The 27,282-nt window shown below is 39.8% G+C and overlaps 2 long non-coding RNA genes across 6 annotated transcripts in view; one reads left to right on the top strand and one right to left on the bottom strand.

Annotated features, from left to right (window-relative positions):
• The window catches only part of LOC309380368, a 664,373-nt gene that overhangs the window by 575,266 nt on the left and 61,825 nt on the right, over positions 1-27,282 (top strand). The window lies entirely within an intron of this gene.
• The window catches only part of LOC309380351, a 481,084-nt gene that overhangs the window by 313,171 nt on the left and 140,631 nt on the right, over positions 1-27,282 (bottom strand). The window contains exon 4 of one of the 5 annotated variants that reach the window (XR_014172857.1): positions 27,147-27,243. The exons of the other annotated variants lie outside the window; for them this stretch is intronic. This is a non-coding gene — a long non-coding RNA (uncharacterized lncRNA). The remainder of the gene's footprint in view (positions 1-27,146; positions 27,244-27,282) is intronic. 5 annotated transcript variants of the gene reach the window in all.

A 27,282-nucleotide genomic window follows, 5' to 3' on the forward strand; every position in this document is an offset into this window, starting at 1 on the left:
TCTCATTTTAACGCTAAAGAGCAGACGTGCTTTTGTAAAATGACCCAGAGCAAAAACAAAATAAATGACCTAAAACATCCGGTCTACTGTAATGCTTTGCTCTTTCAACAGAAAAATGCTCTGGGAAAAAAAGAAAATGTTTACTGTTAACTATTAGCCTCCTGCGCATTAAACTTGGAGAGACAATTCCACAAAATAGCTCGGGTTTTGTGAGAGGGAAAACATGACATTTTGGTTAAGTATGAATTGATGACTTTCTAACAAACCAATCAAAGTTGTGTGTGAGAGCGCATGCATGTGCCGTCCTGGGTTTCGGAAGCTTCTGTCATTAACCTCCTCTCACTTATAACACAAAACAGTAAAACACCAAAGGTACTTATTACCTCGGTTCGGATTTCCCATTGGTTTTTATGTTGACTATGAGGAAACAATCAGTCATTTTTGCGCCTGTAAGCAAATGAATACTGTCACATTTTCCAGGCAGCCACAAAACAAAGCCTACCAAGCACGAGGTCATTTCTGACTGTGAGAGAAATGAATAGAAGCAAGGCACAGCATAATGTATTCCTAACCTAGTTGATTCTGAAGTATTTACACACCGGCGCAGAGATTTAATGGGGAAAGTGCAGTCACAGTGTTGACAATTCACAGGTGCTCTTCCGCTCTCAGAATGCCAGGAAAAGCAGCTGCCTTTGAAAACCTTGAGCTAGCCAGCCACCTTTTCCATCATGCCTGCCCTTTTCCAGGATGCCTGTGTCTAGTTCTGCCACTTAGCTCTACCACTAATGTGTCACTTCAGAAAAGATTTTTAAAACTAAAAGCCAATCCGTTTAGGAAAACAAAGCGTCTAACACAGTGAGAGTTTCTGAGATGTTGAAAGGGTCTTCGGTTTAGGATTGCGACCTGCACTGCTACAGTCAATTGAAGTGATGCTGCTGCCTTTAGTCACAATAAAATAGGTAGCAACTCCATCAACAATGTTACTTAAAGCTACTTATCACCAATGCCTCATCCTGTCTTTCAGGACATTCCAGAGGTGCTTCAGATCCTCTTGCACATCAAATCATCCATGCATTCAAGGCAGTTTCTATTATGCCCTGTTCTTGGGCTCATTGGCTGTGCTTACAGTCCAAAGGAGGGGTGTATTGTCCACTAGTATGCATGGGGTCTCTCTTCTCACTTGCTCTATGTCCTAATTGGGATGGATTCTTTGAGAGGCAAGCAAGTAAGTTTTCATTTTGCAGTACTAAAGCTGCTCATCCCTCACTTAAAACACAGCTTCAAGGTCAACACAGGAGAGTCAAGCAGTGTCAATTGCTCCCACATTCCCTCCACACACCTATGCAATGTCATTAAGAACTAAAGGGGCAAGCCAAATGCTAGCCACTGGCCCATTTGACTTCAAGGAGCAGCAAGGCTTCCACTTGGCTGGTAGTTTGGGACTGTGGCAGTGAAGACTGGAAGGTAGCCTGGAGCAATCAAACCCATTCGGCCTAAGCTATCTCACCTTGTTTCTTCGCTACTTGTAATACAAAGATGAAAATATCTGGAAAACGTCTCCTGACTGAAAAATGCAATGTAGTTCAAAAGTGTTTTCACCCTTGGCTGCAAAGAGGCAAATGTTGGGAAGAAAGTGAGGAGACATCCCTTTTGCATAGGAAGTCAGATCAATGCACCTTCACCTCAATCCAACCACTTTTAGTTAATTAATTGGGGCAGGATTAGGGAGACACATCTGCATATGTGTTCCACTAAAAGTATAGCAGTGCTGATGGATAGCCTCTGAATCAAACTATAACCTATCCATGTTTCATTTCTTTAAATGAAATGTGCATTTAGATGGGTGCAAGGGTGCATTGCCATCCACTTACTTCCTCCACACGTTGTACATAACTACATATAACTAGAGCTAGATTAGGGTGGGTTTCTTGCAGCACGGTGCTGTCAAGTTATGAAATCACTACTGTAGTGAAGTGAGATATTAAATATCAGATAGATTGCATGGGCAATGAGACTGCTTTCCTTCTTGGTGATGTCTTTACATAGTCAAATGTGATTTGCTGACATGTTGACATCATGTTCACCCGGGGACCCCGATAAGGAACAAGCAAAGATGAAGCCCTTTCACGTAAAAACAACACAGGGCTGTAGGGTGGGTAAAGACTAACTGCAAACAGCTAAGAACATGCTGGATTTGAGTGATGAACCTTTGAACTGCAGGTGGAAACTTCTTAGTAAAGTACCTTCTCAAACACTGAACTGATGTTGCCCATCCTGGCAGGCCACTGGGTTCTCTGATTCAGGAAGATGTGTAAGAGGTCTTCCAGTTCCAGCTGAACCTTGATTGAGCAACAAGGTTTTCCTGAACGATACCATGCTCCTGTATTCTTGGGTCCTGACCTGGCTTTCTCCCTCCAGTTTTAATTTGCTCTTCAGTCCTGCCACTTGCTTTGACCATGGTTTTTGACTTAACTTTCAGTCCTGTCTGCTGACTGAGCCAATGGCTCCTGGTTACCAGCACAATTCTTACCTCATGTTGCTGCTCACGTCCCAGCCCAGAGAACAGCCACAAGACTGAATTAAATAATGGAAGTGTAACTACTTGTTCAAGGACCTTTAGAGATTCCAACTTCTGCATCAAAAGCAGGAGCTCACAAAAAGTTGCTGCAAAACTATAACAGCAGCAATATTGAGTAATTTTATATTTGTTGAATGTCATGTTAATGTTATTTTCATTTCTCAGTATTTATAATCCAGAAGGCATGCAGCTTTCCCCCACAATGGTTTTAAGCCTATTTGATCTCATTGACTTCTCCATTACTAAATGGGGTTAAATCCAAGCATTGTAATTTAACTGAGCTGTCATTTAGGTTGATAGTAATTTAGTAAGTAAGTAAGAGAAATAAAACTGCTAAAGCAAGCCTGTTTTCTTGACAGTCTATTAACTATGCCCACCCTCATGTTAGAACCCAAACTTCCTGTGTTTAATATTCAAGTTCATTTTCGAATGCTTGCCTATTAACATAATGTATGCTATTTTGCAAGCCTGGTCAGAGAATCTGTAACTAAATAATTTTCAAGTTTCCTTCATACCAAATGCATTATATGCAGTGTGAAATTATTTCTCCACTCTGTCCTGTTCAGAACAGAGGAGCAAGACACAATATAATTCATAACTGTAGCCTAGAATTCTGAAAAGATTGCATGTACATGTATAATGGCTAGGCTTTAATTAGTGTTTAATTGTGTATTTTAGCTGATCCCTGCTGTGCTGCTGATAATACTAAAATCATATATGCTGGTATTATAAACGATATCCCCCTTCATACATGCTTATGCAGTGAAACTCACATTTCTTGCATATTTGCCTATTATGTGTGTTAAAAATCAGTCCCTAATCCACATATTCCTAAGCAAACCTCAAAGTGTCCAGGCTCTGCCAATAAGAACACCTACCTTGTCAATTTGGGGATTGGATGGGCCAAGTCTTGAACCATACACCCATTTTCCATGCTTTTTCATGTTAGAACCCAAATCTTCCATTCTGGACATTCTCATAGACATTTTCAAAGACTACTTAGCTAGCCTATTAAGAGAATTGGTATCCTCTGCTTGGAGAGGAAAACCCAAAGAGGTATTTGAAGGACTGCTTCTGTTGGTATACGACTGCCTGCACACTTCAGTCCGTATGAGACAAAGGCCCTGCTCCCCGTTCTTCCACCACTGGAAGCATGAGAGGAGAATACATGGAGGCCTTTTACGCTGTGCCTTTGACTCTGTCCATCTTTACCTCTTTATTTACTTTTTGATACTTTGTCAACACTATGTTATTCTAACAAGTAATTAAGGATGTCTCATGGCTCTTTATCCTGCTGTACTTTTGGTTTTGAGTTATGTTGTTCTAGCTCTGTGCATTGCTTATTACTGTAAACAGTGGCATAAATGGGGGGCCACAGGGGCATTGGCCCCGGGTGCAAAATTGTTAGGGGCACAAAATGTCTACACCCAGTGCTGCCTCACTACAGCTTTGTGCTTCCATTGCTGGGCTTTGTTGAAAACAGCTTCTCCATTTCAACCAGGAAGTGACCTCGCCATACAACGTAACAACTTTTCTTTTCTTATCTCTGTGGCTGCAATCTCCTGGGTTATGTGGATGCCATGAGGCCATTGAATGCACATGTGGATGCCATCCATTTCCCACCCATCCCCTCCACACTGCCCCGGGGGCTGGCAACCTGTGCTAGACCAATGACTGTAAATATTGAATCTGCTCCCTGAGAGAGTGATGGTCATCAACCTGGATGGTCTTAAAAGAGGATTAGGCAAATTCATTGGGAACAAAGCAATCAATGGCTACTAGTAACAGAGCCAGCCCAGCCATTAGGCAGGTGTAGCCTCTATTTCAGGAGGCAGAAGCCCCCCAGGCAGCACACCAACGGGTGCCTCACCTGCCCCACTGTCAGTGGTGGAGAAGCACTGCCGCCATTGGCACAGGTTTTGTGCAAGATCACAGCCATTTTGGGCACTATCCTGCCTGAAACTAGCCATGATGGCAGTGTCCTGCCTCTGCTGTTGAGAATAGTATGCCTCTGACAGACAGTTGCTGAGAATCACAAGTGGAAAGAGCTCCACTACACATTCATGTCTTCCTTGCAGACTTCCATAGGGGCATCTGAGTGTCCACTATGAGAACAGGAAGCTGGACTAGATGGGACATTGACAGAATTATTATGGCTATATTTCTTGCCTTATACAACTGCTACCTCTCAAGATTGTTTAACTTGACATTGTTATTGAAAGTGTCTTCCAAACTGTGGACCTTCAAATAAATCATACTTTACTCTTTTGTCTGAATACAGTGATTAAGTATTTTTTGTTATTTCTAAGATTGTAGGTGGTTATCAAACACAAAACATAAAATCACAACTAAAAGATAACTTGGACAAAAGAAAGCCCTTGCATTTTCCCATGTTTCCATATAGGAGAGCCTCCCTGGGAGGAAAATGGAGTTATTAACACAAAAAATCATTTCCCTATACTTCAGGATATGGTGTGTTGTCAGACAATAAATTCACATAATTTGTATTTAATTTTGTACTACACTTAGATACCGTAATACATGGTATATATTATTTTTAAAATAATAATAAGCATTTCCTAAGATGTATGCGGAAAGCAAAGACTTCTCAGATGACTGCTAGAGTGAGAAGTTCTGTGTGCTTATCCTCATTAAATGTAAATAGTTGCCTGGCAATGAAAGCAGTGGGGAAGTTCTGCTTGTATGGGAGCTCTGGGTGAGCATTACAGCACATATAGAGCTTTGACTTGGAAATCATCTCTCCTTCTGCAGCCAAGTATTCTAGAGAATTAATGTAATGGTAGTGTAAAAGATTATCTCCGTATGGCCATCTATAAATTATTTACCAAACCTCCTCATTGAACTAACTATATGCTAGTTCAATATTTTCATGTAACATATAAAACATGGATTGGTAATTTTACAGTTGGGGGGGGAATGTTTATTCCTTTTCTATGTGTTATTCTATGTGTTCTATGAATTGTGCAGACTGAAAATAGCCCTTGTCACCAAGTATAATTCTGAATTTTGAGCTAGCCAAGAGTTTTAGTGCTTTCTAAACCTAATGAACTCCTGTATCTCCAAGAGGCATAGCTGACCTCCGGCGGGATAGTATCACTTTCATTACTTTTCATTCATGATCCTTTTCTTGATCTTCAAATGACAACACAGGTACACAAAACATATAATGGCAGCTACACGGATACAGTTCTGTTTATTGATTTAAATATAACATATTATATTTAAATAACTGGTTATCTTTTCAATACCTATCTGGATTAGATGAATTGCCTGTTTAATTAGTTAGGATTATTTTAGAGAGTGATCTATTTGCATTAATGAATTGGCTTTTTGTCCTGGTTAATGAATTAAAGTTGGAGCTTTTGTCTTAACTCTGTGGAAGAAACTGATGAGCTGGTTACAAGGGACTCTAGTGGTTAGATTAATGCATTGATATCAGATTGAACACTGAAAAGTTAATTGACTCAATAGAAATAGTTTTATAAGCTGTGAGTTCTTTTGATTTGTACATGAATTAATCAATGAAGGATCTCTAACAAGTACATTTCTGCAGTTAATTGCTAAATACATATAATAGTAATATCAGTCAGAAACAAATTGAACTTTATTGGGTAAAGTGGTTATGGTGAATAAATTCAATAGCCTTTATGTGATTAAGCCTTTCTCCAGACTCATATATCTTTTCTTGGGCAAGGTGGGCGCCTGCTGTGCAACGCCATACACTCTTGGATTATAATGGCTATCTGGATTGATTTCAATGTGTTTTCAAGTATCATTTCAGCCCTGGTCTCCCAGATGGGGAGTATAAGCCTAATTTTACTAGACCTTTCAATGGATTTTGATACTATCAACCCTGGTTGCACTGCAACTAAACAGTAAATGTTAGGATCAGGTCTAGATAGTTATCTACATCCTGATTGATCCTGCTAGCATACAGATCAAACAACTGCAACGCGCTGTACAACGGCTACCTTTGTAGACTCCTTCGAAACCTCAGTTAATCCAAAATATAGCTACTGCACAACTGTGTTCACATATAAATAAATATCTCATTCCCATTTTTAAACAAATGCACAGATTGCCAGTCTTTTTATGTCCAAAACTCAAAGTGCTGCAATTTACCTTGAAAGTTCTAAATGACTCTGGACCATATCCCTAAAAGAGTGTCTACTCTTGCATGAACCTGTCCAAACCTTACAACCATCCCTGGAGGTCATTTTTGAAGACCCACCTTCTCCAGCTGTCAGAAAGTAGGTTTGTGGTGTCTAAATACAAGGCTTTCTCAGCAACAGCAGCCTGTAAGTGAAATGTTTTATCCAGGAAGGCTTGTCCAGCACCAGAATTGACCTTTATATGTGCCCAGGGTTAGCAGCCTATTATCAAAGCTGGTTATTTATTAAACATTTATATTTGGTGGCATTTAACTTAAGATTTAATCAGAGTAGACCCATTTCAAGTAATAAATATGACTAAGTTAGGTCCACTAATTTCAATGGCTATACTCTGAATAAATGTTGTTGCCTATCACCAATTGCCTCTGGTTTTTATTCACAACGGTGTGTTCTGCTAGCATCTGCAACCTGTCTATCAAATTTTGTTTGTATTTATTGCTGTTTTATGTAAGCTGCCCTGGGCATTTTAAAAACCCAAATATACATGTTTTAAATACGAAATGAATAATGGAATTCCATTTCTAAGAACAGTGGTTTTTTTTTGAATGAAAAACTATTACAGAATAATTACTATACGGAAAATCATGAATCAGCCATAGTCTATTATAAAATTGAAGAAATGGTTAAAATTACCAAGAAATGTGTTATTTCTATTGATTTGTGGTATTGTGGAGAATAGTACGATCATTAATTAATTAACAAATCTATAGTGTTAAGACAAATAAAATTTGTCATCCTTGCTATGCAGTTTGGAGTCAGTTAATGTTATACAGCATGTATGAATACACAGAAAAGTGGTGAAATAAGTTCATATTTTCATATGGCAGCTAAGAAAAGAAGAGGAAGACATGATAAGGGGGGAGGAAAAGGGCCTCAGGCAGTTATAATAGCTGAGGATATCAAAACTGTATTTTAAAAGACCTGAAGGAGTTTGAGAAAGGAAAAAGTAAGAAGGTAAAGGAGCAAGTAGGAGAATGAACAGGTAAAAAAAGGTATAATTTCAGAAAAACAGTTGCAGTAAAGAGATAAAATGTTTTAGGGAAAGGGATCCATTAATTGCTGGTGGTAATTAAGAAGGTTCAGATCCCATAGGTTGTTTTCAACTGACCAAATCCATCCTAAACTTTTTCCTGTCCTCCTCCTTCCCTTCTGTATCTCTTCTTCTTAATCTGTAAACCTGAGGACATGGCATGGTCTATCTGTCTGTCTCTCTTAAAAATGGGCATAAGCAGCTTTAACAGGACTATAAACTGACCAGCTAAGGAAAGCGTGTTCTCCTTCATGGAGAGCACGTGTTGCAGTGGGGGCCGCCAGGACACTCCAAAGTTGGGGGTGGGCTAATTGATAGTTGGCCACTGATGCGATTGGGGCTTCCCTTGTTTTTGGGAGGAAGTTAATGTTGCCATTTATTGATTGACATCCAGAAATACTAAAACTCCTTGCACGAGGCTAGGGCTTCCTCTTTTCGCCCGTGCATCGGATTGCCTGTCGCTCCCTCCCTAGAATAGGCTTGTTCACTTTGACCTTGCTATGCCTGTCATGGGGTCATCTGCTTTGGAGTGGGGGCCCGGTAGGAATTTTGCCCATCTGGCTGATTGGCTGGGGCCATTTGGTTTTTGCCTACTGTGTAGCAAATCGTCACAACTTGTAAGGTTCGCGGTTAGGCAATGGTTTATGGTTTGGTTGGTTGAGGGGCATGGATTGGCTGTGCCTGCCCCTCTAATGCTGCTGCTGCAAGGGATTCCGTTAAAGGACTTGGGGGATAACTATTGCTTGTCCACTCTGTCAAGGGGGCTCGGGCCATAGCAATGAGCTTCTGGTTGCATTTGGGGTGAGGGCAGGTTCCCTGCTCCGTTGCTACCCCCAAGTGTATTCCCCTATTCTGACTTTCACATCATGCGGAATGTCAGTCTGTTCCCCACGGTGGGGACAGATAGTCGCAACCAATGCCTAAGCAACCACTCACAAATAATAAAGTTGTGGCCAAAATTATGCCAAAAATCTTAAACAAAAAATTCTGTGTGATGTGTGAGTTATTGGGGTGGACCTGGGGACCTCGACACGCAAATGGCTATCTAGAAAAGGGAAAACCACCCAGCTCTGCTCAGAAACCCACAAGGGTTTTACAGTCAGGAACTTTGAGCAGCCACAAATACCCTTACTAAATCAGGGTTGTATAACCCCAATATGATACAGATGGTTTTGTTTTTAAGTTATACCCCTATATCCCTAGTATTTGTGTCAGCTGCCTTGTTTAATTTTTTAAGGGTTTAAGTGAATAAATATTTCTAATAAATATATATATATATTTCATTGTACCAAAGTTTTTCATTGTGGACCAGTAGTCATGCAGTAAAATTAAATTTAATTATTTGAAAATATGCTAATAGGGATAAAAAAGGATTTATAAAAGACGGGGGATCTATAAAGAAATGCAAGGATATGTTTTAGCCCATTCTGTGGTAAAAATGAAAACTTAACTGTCTGGGTGCTTCTGGACACTGGGAAAGCTTTTGACAGACTTAAATAGCCCTTTTTATTATATCCCTTTACCAAATGTAACATGGGAATACTTTTATTAATGTATAATATAGTGCTAGGGCTTGGGCCAGTGGTTTCCCTCAAAAAGATTTACACTTGGCAGAGACCAAAAACAGTATTGCCCATTATTAGCCTGACTTTTCACCATGTCTATAGAACTTATTTTACAAGTGTTTGTGTTCCTCTCTGTTCTCCACAGTTGGGCAAGGAATCTATTTCCTGACGGAAGCCTTCTTGACTTTTTTAATCCTTGAGACTAACTAACCTTTTTGAACTTCACTGTACTTTTTCTCATCTGTGGTATCCATTCTAGCTGTCCTATTGTTGCAATATTAAATAACCTCCAAGTATTTTGGAAAGAGATTTGACCCTTCTGACTTTTCCTTTAAAATGCTTTTCAATTAGTCTTCTCTTTATTATTATTTTTTTCCTCATCTGAAGTCAAATGTGACTGTGTTGGGTCACTGTTTTCAGATGGTTCAGTAGTACATCTCACATTAGGACTTGGGTGCCACTTAGGACTAGGGCATAGCCATACACACTGGTCAATACCATGGACAACTGTTCTAGGAAAATAATTTAGAATCAAATAGAATTATGCATACAAGAAGATTAGTCGATCTCTATTGAAATGAATGAAAAAACCCAGGCCTGCAAGAGTTCCATGGGCAGTGATCAGGCGATTAGATTCTGGATCAGGGCATTTAAGTTTGCCAAAATGTTCTTGATGGGGGGGGGGTGTAAAAAAAAATAGGGGGCAATTTGTGCTCTAGTCCCTGGGGTCATGAAGAGTCGGACACGACTAAACGACTAAACAACAACAACAGGTATAAAATATAAGACAACAACAAAATAAAATATACAACTCAGCCTACTTGGCACAAAATCTTTCTCCAATTGGCAAGGGGTGGGATGGGGCAAAACAACCCCCTGAACACTGGATGCAGTCTGATGGGATAACTTGCCAAGTGAATGCTATACGTTGTTGGTTATTATATGTCCCTAACGTTTGCAGAATGCATTTGCTACATTCAGAGGTGATGTTTTTTTCATTTTTATCTTTTACATTTTTACATTTTGCATTTTATCTTTTACATTTGCTACATTCAGAGGTGATGTTTTTTTCATTTTTATCTTTTAAAAAACAAACAAAACCCAGCCACAGATCCAAAGGGTGATTGGGATGCTCCCAAGTGTCCCATGTCCCTACTTGGACAGAATACACATGGGAAAGATGCTCCTCTATGACACAGCATTGTCACAGGGCATTCTTAGGAAATGATGGCTGCCCACATTGGTCACAAGATGAGCAACTATATTTCATCCTAAGAATACTCTGGGAAATGTCATAACATAGCTTTATTTCTCAGTGCCATCTATAGCAGGAATGTGACTGGGCTTCTAAGAGCAACCAAGTGATGACTTGAGGTGGCAGCAAGACCTTTCTTGCTACCTTTTTATTTAAAAGGCAAGAAACAAAATATCTAACATTTGGAAGTCTGCCAGTCTCCCCATCTCCAGGCTACTAGATAATTCCCTCCACTTTTGCAGAGAATGGACAACCCTGTGAAAAGGGGGGGATATTCAACCCAGCCTCAGTTTACCTAGACCTGGATCCCATAAAGATTTGAGGGGAGCTTTACACATGCTTCTGTTCTGAGGCCTTCCTGGATTTTTTTTACTGCAAATGCATTCTGCAAACGTTAGGGACATATAATAACCAACAACGTATAGCATTCACTTGGCAAGTTATCCCATCAGACTGCATCAAAGATGGGAAACAGAGCCATTTCTTGGCATTGTTGAAAGACCAGTAGCATCAGGCTCCTCTCCCTAAACTGTTTCCATTAGTACTGCTTCAAAACCTGTTCTCTAATTTTTCACGTTTTCTTCTTCCACAAAAAGGCTTCCATTGTTCTGCCTTTTTTCAGAATTTTAGTGGGGGTGAGGTTGAGCTTTCTGAATCTTTACAAAGTGGCTAAGAGTGGCATGGTTTTTCCTCTTTCATTTTTCTGCTAAATATTTCCTCAACACTCTGAAGGCTCCTCAGCTGCCTGGACTTCCTGATTCACATAAGTCCCATAGGAGGATTTACCTCATAGTGTCCTCCCTTGGGCTTTAACTGAAGAGGATGAAGACTGGCTTCCAAGTGCCTGAGACTGATGTACTCACTGATTTTGTGTTTAAGGGAAGACCTTCCTTAAAAACAAGAAAGAATAGTTGCCATGTGCAGGTGCCAGCTTTCCCTCACTTACAGAAATGCTCAGCTGAGGACATCCAAGGGCTTTCAGGAAGGCTACAGAGTGCAAACCTCTAGAGATAGGATTTGCAGAATGAAGGAAAGGAATACTCAAATACAACTGAGCCATGAGAATTTCACTGAAATTTTCCCACCCCTTTGATAATGTCCATGCTTCTTTCTTACTAATTGACAGAGAAAAGTACAAAAAAGTACCTAGTTTCTGCCGTTCACTATGAGAACTACTTTGTAAACTGAAGACGTGGTACCTGAGTTTGTTTATTTTCCTCATCCCTTTTTCCTGTTGTGTCAAGCCTTTTTAGACTGTAAGCCTGCAGGCAGGTACTGTCTACTTTTTATTTCCTTTTCGTAAGGTCTTTCGGAAGCTTTTTCAGCTGAACACAGAAATAAATGGATTTCAAACTAACTGGAAAGCTGCAGTATGCACAGAAGCACTTGGACCTAAGAAGCTCTGTGGAGCTCACCCTAAACAGATAAATGTCAAAAACTGCAGCAAATTGAGGTTAGTTTTATTGTTCTTCTGGAAGGACTATCAACATTTGATGGCAAATGCTGGCAATTTCTTGTTTCTGACATTCATAGTAATATATCACAGCTGAAATATGTTTACTTAGCTTATGATTAACAGAACTCATAGAAGTGTTTTCAGAATGGAATGTTTGATAAAACTCATTTGAAATGTACAATGGAGAGTATGAATTTATATTTTAACTGGCAGAATATACAGAATCTCTGTAGCTATTCATCTTTATGTGGCTCACTGTGTCAAACAAACTCTTTATTTGGTTTTCTAGTTTTGTATGTGGGTGCCAGGTAAGACTGATTTAATTAAGAGAATATGGAGGTTTACTTCAAAGGCCTTCAAAGAAATACTTGGGATCTGAAGGACTTGTGTGAGTGTGGATGGGCTTTGAGATCTTCTGAGAAGACATTTCTCTTCATCCTACCACCTCCACAGGAATGCTTGGCGAGGACAAAAGAGATGGCCTTCTGGGTGACTGCTAGATTGCAGAACTCCCTTCCACATGAGGCAAATTTGGGCCCATCTCTGTTTTCCTTTTACCAACCGGCAAATATTTTTGTGGTTCTGAAAGAACTTTGGCCACCAACTGACTGTTGTGGATAAATCTTCCAGGTGTGGGGGTTGTATGTGTGCTTTTAAATGGTTTCAAGAGTTTTCACTGTTGTTTGAATAGGGTTACTTACTGAATTTTTTTTAAAGAAATATTTATATTTTTAGTTTGATCTGTGAGCCACCTTGGGTCCTGCAATGGGATAAAGGTAGGTGTGCCTCTGTGTGTGTAATACCACACCCAACAATTAAAGAGCGGAACATCTCTCAAGAGCACTTAGGAACCAGGACTGCTATTTCTCATAGCTCCAGAGTCAAACTCCAGAGTTTGGTGTTAGAAAGACTTTCCAAATTTGCACAGCAGACAGCTGAGTCCAGCTGTCATATTCTAAAATGAATGCATTTTCCAAGTGTGATTGAACGTAATCATTGTTAGTATCTGCTTTAATGTACATCCTCATTCGTATGCATTTTTTCTCCTAAGGGGATTCACACAGCGGGCAGGATTAATATATTTGCTAAGTTTCTATACAGAGAGCTCGCTTTCTACTGCAATCTTCCTTTTCGTAGGACAATTTGTGGGACTCCATGATATGCTGCTTGCGCTGTTTGCACTCAGATGACTGGAGACTGAATTTCTATTATGCAAGTGGCTTGGAAACCTTGTGGTTTTCAATGAAGATTGTTCTCTCACAGCACAGCAGATTTGTTATCCTTTAGATCATTTTAGGCAGGTTTAGCTTTGAATGGACATGGCAGGATCTGACAATATAAAAAAGTATCAGGAGGAAGAGCATGTAGAGCTAGATGATGAACAAGTCACCCTACAGAGCCCAGGAAAGAAACAAAATGGTTGTGCATTATTGTAAACAAAAGAGTTCAGTTATATTTTCAGTGTATATTTTAAGAATATTTGCTTGTCTTGTCCACCAGCCCAAAGATTTCACAAACTTTCTGGCTTGTTAAGCAATGATGGCAAATAGGATTGCTCATTTGAACAAAAATCCACAAGCCAGATATTTTGTGAAATCTTTGGGCTGGTTAACAGGGCAAGCTGCAGAACTTGTATCTCATACATGCACTACCTCTTGCTGAGAAGCCCAGATTTATATATGTGCTGCTTGTGTGCAAATCCTACATGTGAGCAGGCAACTACTGCCCCTTCATTGCTAAACCCCACATACACAGCTATCCCTGTCTGGGAGCATCCATGAGTATGGGAGACTCCTCCTCCCTGACAGAATTGGCCATCCAACTTTTGCGGAGTGATGGGGATAAGTGGCATGGAAGGTGTGTTAAGTATAATTGGTTTGGCACAAAAATGGGAAAATACCTGAGTAGTAATTAAGGTTTAAAATAGAAAATGGCTAAATGTGTTTGGCTAATATGGGATTTTTCCACAGTTGTTTTCTAAGGGACTCTGAGCTCTTGCCGAGTTGATAAATAACTAGTTGTTGTTTCCTGCTAGCTATCACGTGAATATAGGGTTGTCATATTTCAAGAGGTAAAAAAAAGTTGTTAAGCTTTTTTAGTCCAATTGTCCAATAGCTCCACCACTGAGCCAGAGCCAGAACCAGAGCCTGGGTTGCCAGAGCCCAAGTCACCAGAGAGTAAGCCCAAGGCTGGGTCAACCGCACCCAGAGCCACACAAACAAAATTTAAACCCAAAATCCAGGATATTTGTTTTAAAATGTAAAACCCCGGATGGGCATGTAGGATCCCGAAAAGAGGACATGTCTGGGAATTCCCAGACATATGGTAACCCTACGTGAATGAGTAACCTTAGATCATGTGACAAAGGTATTTGCTTGCACATCTCCATTTTGAAGAGAGTTGTCTTTGAGTCTTAGTCTTTTATCCCAAGACTGTGGAGCGAGGATGTAAATGAAACTCTCAAGGAAAACAGCTCCAGGCAAAATGATGCAGTTAGAGAGATACCTTTGCTTATAGGTCTGCTTGGATTATTTCATATTTTATAAGATGCTGAGCCTTTGCTGGACAGTACAAGATGTCATATGTATGTTTTTATGTATGTTTCATATTTTAATTCTGTTTTAAAGAAAGTTTTGTAAGTAAAACTGAATAATATTGGATCTGGACAATGCTTTATTTCCAAAAGGAGTCAGTTCTTATGCTTCAAGTCATTTCAAACTGCACAAAATTAATATCCACAATAGGGTTGAACTTAGCACTTTCATCCTCACTTGTCCTGCTCATTTATGTGATTTACATGGAAGCAAAACACCCAAATATGGCTACAGGTTGGTTTTTCAAGTGAAAGGGAATCTATCAAAGACAAGTAGGATCTGTCAACAGTTCCCTGAGAACTGTACAGTGGTCAGAATGTTAGACTATGTAGGACTACAGTTCAAATCCTCATTTTTCCATAAAACACCCAGGGTGACCTTGCTGCAGTTCATCTCACTCAGCCTAAGCTGTCATTGGTTCTTCTGAAAACTGCACTGTTTAGACAAGCCTTCACAATATGATTCCCAGCCCCCGTTAAAACAACTAGAATTTATTGTTGGTTTAATTATGATTTATAGATATTTATATTTTGGTTTTATTACATTTTGTAAGCCACTTTGTTATGTTTTATGAATGAGCAAATAATACATTTTCAAAAGCTTCTCAAAGGCCATCTTAAAATGCAAATAACCAACGTACAAGAACAGGTCCCAGCTATCTCTTTTGAACAAGAATAAATTTATTAACAGTCAAAAGTGGGGGTCAACCCCCCAGTCTAACATGGTAACTCAACAGTGATGTTCTTGTTTTAAAATGAATAATTCTGTGTTCTAAAATATGTACTGCTCAAGTTAATGATGCTGAGCCAGACACTCAGATGTTTAATTTATTTTACTGTTGGTTTAATTATCTTTGAAATGTTTTCAATTATTTTTATTCATAATTGTAATATTTATTGTAAACTGCTTAGATGTTTTACTGCAATCAAGTGGCAGATACACCTTATGAAATAAAATAAGCTAATAAAATGTTTATAAATCTGCATTTTGGACTTGCACATTGTTTTCTCTATTTGATCTGGGCCTCTAGAACTGCTCAGGTACAAAACTGCTATCCTCTCCCCGCCACCTCTCCCCACCTGTTTACAATCTGCCTTACAGTGAAGCAAATTTGCTTTGATAGTTCATTGTCTTGAATTTGCAATGACCTGCTAGCAGGAATGCCGAAACAGTGAGGAAATTACGGGAATAATTTGACAGCAGGTAATCAAAACCATCCTCCAATTGTTTCATCCTGTTTTTTAAAAAGGGGATGCAACCTCCAAAGACCAGCCTGCGAGCCTTTGCCCTCCTAGTTGTGCAAAAAAATATGGTAATATTAAAATCCTATTGATGCTCAAAGGCATTTTATCAACTGCAGAAATTAAGAGTCAGATGCAGAGGATGTTTTCCTATTTAGGGGGACTCCTGCTTCTTTGAATAGGTTTCATGTGGTGACTCTTTTGAAGCCAAGAACTTCAAAGCAGATTGCTGACTTCCAGTGGGATAAGCACTTAATACAAGAGTGGGAAGGTGAAATTATTACTATGCAGTCAAGCTAGACTTATCTTTTTTTTCTAAGCGAAGCAAGCAGAACCTTTTCCTGCTATGTCCCACAGTTCTACAAGGGTGGCAACAAGAGTCAACAAGATGTCTGCGGAAAGGTGCAATGGAGTGGAACAAAAAACCTGAATAAAAGTTTTACAGTATTTATCAATTCTGTGTACCCACTATTCATTTAAGAAGACAAATCCCATCATTCCCAGCAAGAAGCAGTCAGAAAATATGAGCAAAGAACACTATTCCACACTTGATACATATGCCACTCTGAATAGTCACATCATGTAGGACTTCACCACTCATTTGCTGGTCCTTAAAAAAAAAAAAACCAGAAAAAAGGAATTTATCTGCCCCTCCCACAGCTGCTCTTCACTGATTTTTTTTTTCTGTCTTCAGACATTTTAATTTAGTCTACTTAGTTTGATTCTTCAAGAAAGTGAAAGGAGCCTATCAAAACAAAATAGAACCACCTGTTAAGGGTTTTTTGTTTAAAAAATATAGGCATTTAGGCCACCGGTCTGTACACAGATGGATTTCACCCTATTGGGGATCATAGCTTGTTAATCTGCTGCAAAGTTCTGTTTGGTGGGAAATGATTCGTTGCCAGTGAGGACCATTCTGCATGTGTGTAAAAATGTAAAGAAAAATGAAATATGTTTTAAAGCAAGGTATATTTTTAGGTATTAACAGACCTTTTAAAGAAAAGAAAGAAAACCTCTTCAGGATACAGGCCTATATACAAGTACCTGCCAATAACTCCCATCAAATTCAGTAGGCTTACTTCTGAGTAGACAGGAGATAGGAGGATACTGTTAAAATGCTAATTATTGGACATTTCATTAGCATAGCCATTCTTCTATGGAAAAGCAATGGTGTTAACTGTTTGTTTCAAATTACAGTTGATATTTTACATCATAGATGTATTTCATACTTCTAGATTAAGATGCACCAAGTTGCCACCAAGGCTTCAGTAGACTTAATGAGTCACTTCTATGAGCTCCATTAGGTAAGTAAGCTTGGGAGACCTTGCTACACACCACCGCCAGACACAATGTAACTGCATACTGGAGTACAAAGCCATCATATGGGCTTTGTGTATAAAATGGCTTAAATGCAAATATGATGGTACATGTCCTCTACATGTCTACTCAAAAGTAATTTCCATTTAATTAAATGGAGCTTACTCTAAGGTAAATGGGTATGGTATGGTACTGCAGCCTTAGTTGATTTCTGGATTACAATGTCCAGTCTAAATTTTGAGGTGGGTTAACTAGAGATGAGGGCAGAAATTTGATTCAGGTGAATTTGAAGGCAAACTTGCCTACTTCTCACTTTCCAAGTCAACGCACAGACATAAACACAACCATCCTTCAAAATTTGCATTTATCCGAATTTTGCCAAGTACTATGGACAAAAATGCATATACTAAAGTGTGCGCATAAATGCATATATTCAGGAAAGCTGCTTATAAAATGTGTATAGGAGAGAGTTGCACAAAAATGCTGACCAATTTTCAATAGACCAATGTTTATGTGGGGGATGGGCCGGCTCTGGAGAACATATGTTCAAGCAGAGATAGCCGCCCCCGTTACGCCGCCGCCGCAGGGGAGAGCAATGTCGACCTTTCAGCGTACGGTCAAAGCCTCCCTTCAGAAACCCCTTTAATGGGGAACCCTGGTATCTCCGCTGCAAAGAGGAAGATAGACTGAAGGATTCTGCCCAAGGCCTGATACCACCAAAGTTGTGACATTTTGCTACGGGAAAGGTGAAACCTGCCAATGCAGGGAAATTCCTTTCCGGCCCTTTAACAGTGACCTTGACGTAGCAGCGCCCGCATACCTGTGAAGAAAAGTTAACCTGCAAAGTGAAGAGAAGTTAACCTGCAAAACAAGACATTAATTGAGGGTGGGTAGGGTGGGAGAAGCTCTGGAGCCAAGTGAGGATTCCCAGGTAAGATCCTCCCTCTATTGTGTGGGCAGGTAGTCCTTCCCCTACCTGGCCTGGTCTCCTTGGCAACGCTTCCCCCAGGTGGGATTGGATAGCTGCCTTTTTTTTATAAATGTTTATTGAAAATTTTTTGAGTTACAATATAACAGATCAAACAAAATTATAACATAACATGACATATTTTCTTATCTTCTTAGGACCTCCTCACGTCTCCCACCCCTACCTTCCACTTTAAAAAATTAGTCCAGCAAATTATCACCTTACTTCCATCCTTACTGTCTAGTTTTCAATGTTATATCTTAAATTTTAGATACCTTGGTTATACTCCATAAAAAATTAAATTTAGCCAAATAGTTATCCAAAAAAATTTGTTTTTTCTTACATTTTGACTTATCTTCCTACTTCACTTCATCTATTTTAATGGTGCCAAATTGTTTATAATCAAGCATCCTGCTTAGCATTCATACAGCTTACAATATTTTTGCAAATAAATCTTAAATTTTTTCCAATCCTCTTCTACCATCTCCTCTCCCAGGTCTCGGATTCTGCCGGTCATTTCAGCCAGTTGCATATAGTCCATCAGTTGCATCTGCCATTCTTCCAGTGTGGGTAAATCTTGAGTTTTCCAATGCTTCGCGAGAAGTATCCTTGCTGCTGTTGTTGCGTACATAAAGAATGTTCGATCCTTCTTTACCACCCCTTGGCCGACAATACCCAAAAGGAAGGCCTCTGGTTTCTTAGAGAAGGTATACTTGAATACCTATTTCAGTTCATTATATATCATTTCCCAGAAAGCCTTCACTTTAGGGCAGGTCCACCAGAGGTGGAAGAATGTTCCTTCATTTTCTTTACATTTCCAACACTTATTATCAGACAAGTGGTATATTTTTGCAAGTTTGACTGGGGTCATGTACCATCTGTATATCATTTTCATTACATTTTCTTTCAAAGCATTACATGCAGTGAAATTCAACCCAGTAGTCCACAACCTTTCCCAGTCCTCAAACATGATATTATGCCCAATGTCCTGTGCCCACTTTATCATAGCCGATTTTACCATTTCATCTTGTGTGTTCCATTTTAACAGCAAGTTGTACATTCTTGAAAGTACCTTAGTCTTAGGCTCTAACAATTCCGTTTCCAACTTCGATTTCTCCACCTGGAACCCTAACTTTTTGTCAAGTTTTAAAACTTCCTTAATCTGAGCGTAATGTAACCAATCTCGCACTTTATCTCTCATTTTCTCCATACTCTGCAATTTCCAATTGTCTCCATCTTTTTCTAATATTTCCCAATACTTTGGCCAGTTGGCCTCCATATTGAGTCTTTTGCGGGCCTTAGCTTCCAATGGTGAAAGCCACCTTGGAGTTTTATTTTCCAGTAAGTCTTTATATTTTGTCCAGACATTAAACACTGCTTTTCTGACAATATGATTCTTGAAAACCTTGTTAATCTTAACCTTGTCATACCATAAATATGCATGCCAACCAAAAGCATTGTTAAAACCTTCCAAATCCAGTACATCAGTGTCTTCAAGAAGTAGCCAGTCTTTTAACCAGCAGAAAGCTGCTGATTCATAGTACAGCCTTAAGTCTGGCAGGGCAAAGCCCCCTCTTTTTTTCACATCTGTTAATATCTTAAACTTAATTCTGGGCTTTTTGCCCTGCCAGACAAATTTAGAAATATCTCTCTGCCACTTCCGAAAGCACTCTGTCTTATCCACAATCTGTAATGTTTGAAACAAAAACAACATTTTTGGCAATACATTCATCTTGATAGCAGCAATTTGGCCTAACAAGGAAAGTTTCAGTCTTGTCCAACTATCTAAATCTCTCTTAATTTCTGACCAACATTTCTCGTAGTTGTCCTTAAATAAACTCAAATTTTTTGCTGTTATGTTTACCCCTAGGTATTTTACTTTTTTAACCACATTTAACTCTGTCTCTCTCTGAAACCGTTCTGACTCTGCATCTGTCAGATTTTTCCCCAATACCTTAGTTTTCTGCTTGTTTAATTTAAATCCCGCCACCCGACCAAAGTCTTGAATTAATTGTAATACTCTTTTCGTGCTAGATTCTGGCTCCTGCAGGGTCAAAACTAGGTCATCTGCAAAAGCTTTAAGTTTATATTGTTTCACTCCGACCTGCATTCCTTCCACCAACCGGTCTCCTCTAATCATATTCAAGAGCACCTCCAGAACTGAGATAAATAACAATGGGGAGATAGGGCAACCTTGTCGTGTTCCTTTTTCAATTTTAAACTCTTCTGTAACCACATTGTTAACTATCAGTTTGGCCTTTTGTTCTGAATAAATTGTGTCAATCCCATTTTCAAAACCCCGTCCCACTCCCATCCCTTCTAGGTTCCCCTTCATAAATTTCCAGGAGATGTTGTCAAAGGCCTTCTCCGCATCTATAAAAATTAGCACTGCTTTTATGTTAATATCTGTTTGCAAGAGTTCCAGGATATCAATAATATTCCTTGTGTTAGCAAACAAATGTCTACCTGGGAGAAAGCCTGCCTGGTCCTTATGAATTACTTCATTTAAGACTTTTTTGAATCTACTTGCTAAAATGTCTGCAAATATTTTGTAATCCACGTTTAGGAGAGAGATGGGACGGTAGTTCTTAAGTTGTGTCTTTTCAGCTTCCGATTTTGGTATCAATGTGATAAAGGCTTCTTTCCAAGGGATTGGATAGCTGACTGAGGTAGGCGGAGACCTCCAGGTATCCCACCTGAGGGAAGGCGAAGCCAAGCCTATGCTGATGGAGCTGCTCCAGATCTAGGGGCTGCGCGTGTCCAAAGGGCGCCCCCCGTTTTATGCGGGGACCGGTCACTGCCTTCAAGCATGGACACAATTGGCCAGTTCAAATTCAAAGCTACAAGCGTCCTGTCACTCCCTGTGGATGGGCTGAAGCTGCTGACAAACAGACAGTTGCATGGGAAGCTTCAGACCCCCCAGACCCCAGGTCATAACCACCATCACCACTTGAGAATGGTATGTGGTCTTTATGGTCACAGAATGAAGTAAAAATCAGCAGGCAGATTCTGTAAAGGGTCACATAAGCACAGGCAGGCAAGGATAACAGGGAGAAGAAAACATAGATGACTGAAAAAAGGAGCTAAGGGCTTTCTGGAGTGGAGGCAAACAGGTTGTACTATGCAGTTATAAACCTAAACGACATCCTCTGATTTGGGGTGAGAAAGATGAGGGGCACTTTGGGGAGCAGCTTTGAGGCTGGGGGTGGGGCTTCAGAGAGCAGGAGGAGCTTGCTCAGGGCTTCATTGGACTGGATTAGGAGACCTCACAGGGCAGAATCAGACTGCAGGCTGGCACTCACCATCGTCTTCTTAGGGAATTAAAGGTCTGAGGAGCTCAGCTATTCACATGTGTATGGTGGTTTAAATATGTAAGGCCAATGCACTGCCTTACAAATTCTGGAAGTTTTCTGTGGAAAAGGAGACTGCATTTCCAGTGTTCATAATCAAGATTTGTCTCTATTCAGACCGTGCCAATCACGGGTAAATGTAAAACTAATTGACAAACTACTTAAGTACGCACCGAAGGTTTAAGCTCATTTAGCTCCATTTACCTAAGAAGAACTAAATCAGATTAAATGCAAGTACTTCTGCCGAAAAGGGCTTGAAATAGTAGGTTGCTCGTATTTTAAACCTTAACGTAATATAAGAAAATAGCATAAGGCGCTTTCTCAAAGAAATGCTGCGATTAAAAATAGTTACAAAGCAGAAAATGGGAGAATACATATGAAGTATCATTCACAGCTAATGAGTTAAAAAGATACCACAGTGCATTTATAAATCACTATACAGTACCATGTAGTTTATTTAAATTCGCTGTGCCTCATTATAACTGATCTATGCACCTTTTGGTCCGAGTTGATTAGGAATGCTGTAGCTCAGAATAGCTTTTAATTCAGCGAAACATGGTCTGACCTTTACCATAATCCTGTGTGAAGCACACTATAGTTTAGACATTAATAATGATGCTACCTCTTCTTTATACTCGTAAGATGCTCCTTAAAATTTTTTGTGTTATTAGTTAACATGCACAAGACAATTTATCAAAACCAAATTATCCTTCTGTGTATAACTACAGTACTTAATTCCAAGTTCTTCATCTCTCATAACTATTACCCACTCTTTAAAAATGCTAAAAACTAAAATATAATAGTGCTGTGCTAGAGTAATAAGTCACAGATACATACTTACCAGCTCCCTATGGATTTCCACCGTATGCGATTAAGAGACGTGTGCAACATGATGAACGTATTACAAGCTCAAGCATCTCTTGTGTGTGACCTTTGTCTTCATATTTAAGTATAACATTTCCTTAAACCACCTTCTGGTAACTCTGCCAGCTAACTAATGATTCCTTCTATTCTAAGTCACATTAAGCCTCAAATTCTGAGCTGAAGATGGAAAAAAAGGAAGCCACACACTAAACGACTGTTGCATTGGTTTGCTGAAAGCAGACTCAAAACTAAAAACATCATGTTTTGCATTAGATTGAAGCAAGAGACATCTCTGAAGAACTGACTTTGAACACAAGACCATTCTTAATCATTTTTATTGGGTTTATATCATCTTCCAGGGATGGAGCAATTTACCAGATCCAAAGCATATTGACCATGCATACTCAAGATGGGGAATCTGTGGCTCTCTAGATATTGTTGGACTTCAACTCACAACTGTCTTAGTCAGCATAGTCAGGGATGGTGAGAGCTGTAATTCAACATCTGAAGGGCCACATGTTCCCCTTTCTTGATGTAGACTGCAGAAAGAAAACCAGAATTCCCTGGAAACATTCAAGTAACAACTACCTTTCAAAAATATATTCTTAAACCACTGGAGCAGGATGGGGGGCAGTAAAAAAGAGAACTATGTGAATCTCATTGCATTCTTCAAGTGTTATTTTTCATCTCATTCCTACTTAACACATTACTTTTTGTTGTGTTGATGTATTGTATGTCCCACTTGCTCAAAAAATCTTTGTGGCTAAACACTTCCATGGCCAACTGCTCTAAGGCACCGGCACCTTGAAATGTTGCCTTTCTGTCATCATGACCAGAACATACATTTACCCAGTCTATGAGAGGGTAGTTGAAGTCACCCATTATTATAGCATTGCCTACTTTTATGCTTCTTTGATTTTGTTCTCCATCTCAAATCGATCCTGGACATTTTGGTCAGGGGTTAATAGTACATCCTAGTACAAATTTACTCTTGGGGCCCAGTATTGTCACCCACAGCAATTCTGTGGAGGAGGCTGCCCCTCTTGGGATTTATAGCTTGCTTAACTCTGCATCCTTTTTTGACATACAGAGTCATGCAACCACCAGTATGCCCTTACCTGGTCTTTCCTACAAAGCTAATATCCCGAGATATCTGTGTCCCACTGGTTCTCTCAATTCCACATATCAATGTTTTCTTTTAAAACCAAGTTTTCCAGTTTACTCGTCTTGGCTCAGAAGCTTATAGTCTGGGCATATGGGCAGCTATACAGGCTGTGTCTCTCCAAATGTCTCTGTGCATGTTATTATTTGGTCTCTTTGAATTACTATCATGTCCCTCTGCACTTTCATTGCCAAAATCTACACTTTTCCCATTTAAACCATCACAAACATTTCACTGTCATCTCTTAGGGACAATTTACCCTGAGCTTGTCCTCCTCAGCTATCATTGGACAATCAGCTTAAAAGTTGCTCTACCACCACACTTAAGTATCAAGCAGTCTGGTTCCATCCCAGTTCAAATAAAGCATGTTTCTAGTCCCCAAACATTCCTCAGTGCCTAATAAATTCAAACCCCTTTTTCCAACACCACCATCTTGTCAATGCCTTGAGGCTTTGCCTGCTTAGCTGGCCCTGCCCATGGAATCTTGAAGGTTTTGGTTTTCAGCCTCCTTCAATAAGCAAAAATTGCCTCCACTCTTCCAATAAGGGGACACAGAAGCACTTTCTGTGAGCAAAACTCTACTCATAGGATCTTGGAATCTGGCCCATTGGCTTGAACTAAAGCAGCATCTCAGGCTTGGCAGCCAAGTAATAGTCCATTCATGAAATGCAGACTCAACATGCATTGTCCACTACCACTAATCTGCTCCATGTACGTGAATTTCAACATCCATACAGAGCTCAACTATCCAGAACAGCATCAATCTCAGGATGAAGTAACTTCTGAACAAGTCCTCAGAAACCTGCCATTTAAGTTATTTGAAAACTGCAAAATGTTTTTAGTTTTGGGCAAAAAGGCTAAACCCAAAATATAGGCCAATCCTACATCAATTAGGATTTTGTGTGACGTTAAGTGTGAGCTACTCATGACCAGCATGGCCAGATGGAGATATGCAAAAAGTATTAAATCGAAACAAGTCCAGCAGAATGCAAGCCGCGTATTATACAAAACCCCATATTTTGGTTTTTAAATATTTTGCAATAGTGTAATTTAATACACCCCACTTTTAAATGCATCAGAGGAAGGAAAATGCCTGAGACCAAGCACTACTTGGTGGGAGCTCTTATTTCCCCTTAAGTGAGAAACTGCAGAGACCACAATGCAATGGCTAAAGCAGCTTAAACATTCTTACATTAAATTCTTAGAAAGATCCTCTCCAGCTTCTCCTTTGCACACAATCAATGGATTACTTAACACAAAAGGTCAGTTACCAGCTCCTTCTTTCCTTTGCAGGCTTCTTAAATGAGCCTCAAGATGGTACAGAAATATTTAACCAACAATCTCCTGAGTTTGGGAATTGTGTGTTTAGTGAAGAAAAAAGAAAAAAAAGGGAAGAAAAAGCTATAACCTTTTACTGAGTATATACAGCACTCGTGAAGAGGAGAGCTGAATTTTCTACAAGGAGTAGGTTTACAGAGAGACGGCAGAAAGCAGCAGCCTCCTTTATTGCTCTTTGATTGAGAAAGATAAAATATTTCAGTATTCATAGATATTTCAAAGTACTTACTGTTTGGAAACTTGCCTGAATGCTTCATGATTAAAAACAAGGGGTTGGATCCTGTGATCCTGTGAGTAGTGTACAACTTACAGAAAAAGGTTTTTCCCCGTCACCCCCAAAATGGAAATGGGAAAAGCTCCTGAATATCTGCTCTTCTTCTGGAGGGTTGGTGTTAGAGAAGGGGGAGAAACTCACTTTGGTTTGTGTTTTAATGCAGGCTGTTTAATTCATAACGATGTGCAAACCGAAACATGGTTATTTGCAGTTCTCTGACTTTTGCAATGCAGTTCTCCTACCATAAAATGTATCCACTGGGGAAAGTGTTCACTTAGAAAAAGGTGTGTGATTGGTGAAAATAACATTTTAAATGTAATAATTTGTAACTTAAGACACATGTGAAAATGTGCGTGTCAGGAGAAATGCACCTTACATTTCTGGCAAATTTTTGTGAGGATTTTTTTTTAAAAAATTGCAAACTGTTGCAGAAAGGAGGCAAACTGAAGTAAAGATAGGAAAAATGAGAAACCGACAGCAAACAAAACTAACAGATCCACCCCAACCCCACCCCCAAAGTATGGCAGAAGAGAAGGTGGAAACATTTATAATCTGTTTCATTTGCCCCTCCTTCAGGTTCCTCTGGTCAAAACTGCCAGGCAAATTAGATACTGAAGCTTCATGGTCCAGCTGTGAAGGAAAGGAGGAAGGATGCAGAAGGAAGGGGTGTGTTGGCAGGAGGTAAACTTCCTCTGTTTCTTCTCCTCCCGGCCCATCTGGTTCGAGGAAAGGAAAGGAGTAGTTCACTGGTGACACGAGTTTAGAGAAGCACAAAACTACCTAAGGCATGCTTAGTCTATTCACAGGAAGAATAAAGTTACATCTCACCCCAGGGAGCTTCTACTTGGGATTGCCAGAAAGGTAGCAAAGTGTTAGACTAACAGGCATTCACTTCAAATAGAACCAGATTTGTCTTAATGTTTTTTGTCTTGATTTGTATGATGTTTGCTGAGGATAACATAACTCAATGGATTCTATCATCATCATCATCACCATCATTTCTATACTGCCCTTCATCCAAAGATCACAGAGCAGTTTACAATAAAAAACACAACAATACATAACATAATAAGGCCTGGGAGAAGAGAAATGCTTTTGCCAGATGACTAATAATAATAATAATAATAATTTTATTATTTGTACCCCACCCATTTGACTGGGTTTCCTAAGCCACTCTGATAGATATGTAATGAATGTGCCAGGCAAGGTTCCCTAGGGAGAGCATTCCACAAGCAGGGAGCCACTGCAGAACAGGCTTGTTCTCATGTTGCTGCACAGAAGTGTCCTATATCTGGGAAGGAGAAAGGAATCAAATGGCAAAAGCATTGTTCAAAGTAAATAGTTTTCAGTTGTTGACAGGTAGCATATGCACTACTTTGAAAGATGCTTTCACTGAATAGTACAGTGGTACCTCGGGGTAACATACGCTTCAGGTTACAGGCTCTGCTAACCCAGAAATAGTACCTCGGGTTAAGAACTTTGCTTCAGGACGAGAACAGAAATCGTGCTCTGGCGGCGCGGTGGCAGCTGGAGGCCCCATTAGCTAAAGTGGCGCTTCAGGTTAAGAACAGTTTCAGGTTAAGAACGGACCTCCGGAACGAATTAAGTACTTAACCCGAGGTACCACTGTATAGCAGACAAGTTTTGCATCAGTAACAAACAGGCTTCGTCAACTCCTATCCGGCTAGTTTCCAGAGCTTGCACTTAATTTTAGCTTAAATGTTAAAATATTGCCTAATCAATGCTGTGGTGCAGCTACCTAAATCTCTCCCTGGCCACTGCTATTTCCATATTCCTACATGCTAGCATTCCCATTAGTCCCTGAACTGCCATTTTGCACTTGTGTCTTAGTGCTCTCCAGGCCATAATGGGCAGTGGCTGCTGATCTCAAATCCATTCCTCCTCACCCCCACCCCCAAAGGCAAGGGAACTCAGTTCCCAACTTGTCACAAATTGTCTTGCCTGTTATCTGTCCTTCCTTGCCTGCCATCCATTCGACTCTGTTGTTTCTTTCTTATTTTTATTGCAAAATCCTCAGTTATGATTAACTCTGTTGTTTCTGATTTAGAAAAAGACACACATACACATCCTGAGTGGC

The sequence above is a fragment of the Podarcis melisellensis genome, assembly GCF_964234715.1.
Source record: "Podarcis melisellensis genome assembly, chromosome: 11".
Classification (NCBI taxonomy): Eukaryota; Metazoa; Chordata; class Lepidosauria; order Squamata; family Lacertidae; genus Podarcis; species Podarcis melisellensis.